Here is a 3,217-nt window from a genome sequence, read left to right as displayed (position 1 = left end):
GCGGGACTTCATTGGCTGCGTCTAATACGGAAGCAGGGGCGGAGAGGATGCTGGGAATTGTAGTTCCGAAGCTTGGATTGGCATGGCAGTCGTACCCGGGTAGAATCTGAAGGTCCAGCATATTTCTCCAATTTCTACTCAAGACTCAAATTCTCAGCCACAACCCACAGCATTTTGTAGCCATCATAGTGGTAAAAGTTGAATCAGGCACGAATTGTCATCTACATGACACAACTGGGGGACATTTGCATGATGAGCAGAATATTTGCATTGCCTTAAATGCCTCTCTATAAACTGCTCATATGCTGGAGAGGAGAAAAAGTAATAGAAATTGCACAGCGAAGAAATTGGACAACATCTGGACCAGGTGATCAAATCAATATCACCAGTGAGGGTCAGATGGAGACCACGTGCCTCTGAATGACACCTTGGGAAGGGCGTAAAATCACCATCACCTGTGTGGTGTTCATCCTACGTATCTGCTATTTTGTATTTTTTGCCCCACATCTCCCCATTTCTTCCCCAACTCTCATACCTGTGATAACCACTGTCTCATTCTTTATATCTGTGTATTTGAGCTGTCTCTCTTGATTAAAAAAGGTTCTTCATATAAGCGACATCATGTAATATTTTTTTTGTGTGTCTGGCTTATTTCACTTAGCATAATGTCCTCCAGGTTCACTCATCTTGTGATAAATGTCAGGATCTTCTTTTATTTCAAGGCTGAATGATATTCTGTTATATATATGTTTTACATAAAGGAATATATATAATATATTTATTATATTATAATTATGTATTATCTGTACTGTTAATGTATATTATATAATAGATGCTAAAATAATATATATGTATGCATGTTATGTATATTATGGAATATATATTGTATATAACATATATTATTTTAGCAGGAGGAGTCTGCATATACAAAGTTCCAGAATCAGGCTGGGTACAGTGGCTCACACCTGTAATCTCAACACTTTAGGAAACCAAGGCTTCCCATGTAACGAGTTGGGGCAGAATTACGTAGGCAGGAGAGACAGATGGTTAGTATTATTCAGGGCAGGTATTATAATAGACAGAGAGAAGGAAATTTGATGTTTTGGAAAATATATTATTGAGGGATGGACCATGGCGCACATACATATATGTATGTATAAAGTATGTATGGAATATATGGACATAAAATATTCATATATAATATACAATCTATATTCCATATTACATAATGTAATATATATTTCATAACATATAATACATACACCATAATATATAGCATACATACATGTAATAATATATAATATCTAATATGTATAGCATATATTATGATATATGTGCCACCTGTGGAGACACTTTCGGTTTTACCACTACCTGGGTTACTACTGACATCTAGTGGTTAGAGTATAGAATGCCCTACTCCCTCTAACAGGAATATATTATATGATATACATTATATGATATTATATATTATATAATATACATATATTATAAGATATATTACATATTTTACATATAATGGGGATATCTATTCCGTAATAGGTATATATTTATATACAACATATATAAATATAAATATATTAATTAATATTTAATATAATGTAAAATATATAATAGTAATATTATATGATATTAATGTTGACATCATCTATAAATATAAAATAGATATAATAGAATATTCAGACTACATAGCTGCTATTTTGTATTTTGTATTCATGTGAGCATCAATGGACATTCAAGTTGTTTCCCTATCTTGGATATTGTAAATAACGCTGCAGTGAAAATGGGAGTGCAGACATCGTTATGAGGTGATTATTTCATCTCTTTTAGGCATATATTCAAAAGAGGAATTGCTGGCTAGTTCTGTTGTAGATTTCTTTAAGAGCCTGAATACTGTTTTCCACAAAGGTTGTATCAATCAACATTCCCACCAACAGTGTACTAGGGTTCACTTTCCTCCATGCCTTCGCCAACATTCATCTCACATCTTTTTTTTTCCTTATTTAAGATGGAGTTTCGCACTTGTTGCCCAGGCTGGAGTGCAAGAGCGGGATCTCAGTTCACCGCAACCTCTGCCTCCCAGGTTCAAGCGATTCTCCTGCCTCAGCCTCCCCCGTAGCTGGGATTCCACGCGCGTGCCACCGTGCCCGGCTAATTTTTGTATTTTTAATAGAGACGGGGTTTCTCCATGTTGGTCAGGCTGGTTTCGAACTCCTGACCTCGTGATCCGCCCGCCTTGGCTTCCCAAAGTGCTGAGATTACAGGCGTGAGCCACCGCGCCCGGCCTCTCCTACCTTTTTCATAATAGCTCTCCTTAAGGATGTGAGGTGGTCTCTCATAGTAGTTTTAATTTGCATTTACCTGATGATTAGTGATGTAGAGCACCTTTTCATATACCTGTTGGCCTTTTTTATGCCTTCTTTGGAAAAAAACGTCTGTTCAGACCCTTTGCCCACTTTAAAATCAGGTTATTTGTTTTTCTGCCATTGATTTATAAGAGTCCTTTATAAATTTTGGATATTAACCCCTTGTCAGACATGTGGTTTGCAAATATTTTTTCCCAGTCCATGGATTGCCAATTCATTCTGTTGATTGTTTCCTTTGCTATGCAGAAGCTTTTTAGTTTGATGCAGTCCCATTTATTTACTAATTTTTGCTTTTGTAATCTGATCGTTTGGTGTAAAAAAAAAAAAAAAAAAAAATCTTTGCCAAGACCAGTATTGAGGAGCTTTCCCCCAATGTTATCTTCTAGGAGTTTTATGGGTTCAGGTCTTACATTTAGGTCTTTTATCCATTTTGAGTTGATTTTTGTGTATGGTGTAAGATAAGAGTCAAATTTCATTCTTTTGCGTGTGGAAATCCAGTTTCCCCAGCATTTACAGAAGAGGCTACCCTCTTCCTATTTTGTCCTCTTAGTGCCCTTAGTGAAAATTAGTTCATCGTGTATGTTTGGATTGATTCCCAGGCTCTCTGTTCTGTTCCTTTAGTCTATGTTTCTGTTTTTACGCCAGTATCATGCTGGGTTTTTTTTTTTCTTTCTTTCTTTTTTTTTTTTTCTTGGGACAAGGTCTTGCTCTGTCACCCAAGCTGGAGTGCACGACTCACTGCAGCCTCGATCTCCCGGGCTCAAGTGATCTTCCCGCCTCAGTCCCCCAAGTAGCTGGTACTACAGGTGCATGCCACCGCGCCCAGCTAATTTTTGTATTTTTAGTAAAGACGG

The sequence above is a fragment of the Theropithecus gelada genome, chromosome 19 (assembly GCF_003255815.1).
Source record: "Theropithecus gelada isolate Dixy chromosome 19, Tgel_1.0, whole genome shotgun sequence".
NCBI classification, from domain to species: domain Eukaryota; kingdom Metazoa; phylum Chordata; class Mammalia; order Primates; family Cercopithecidae; genus Theropithecus; species Theropithecus gelada.
Note: the sequence above shows the minus strand (reverse complement) of the source record.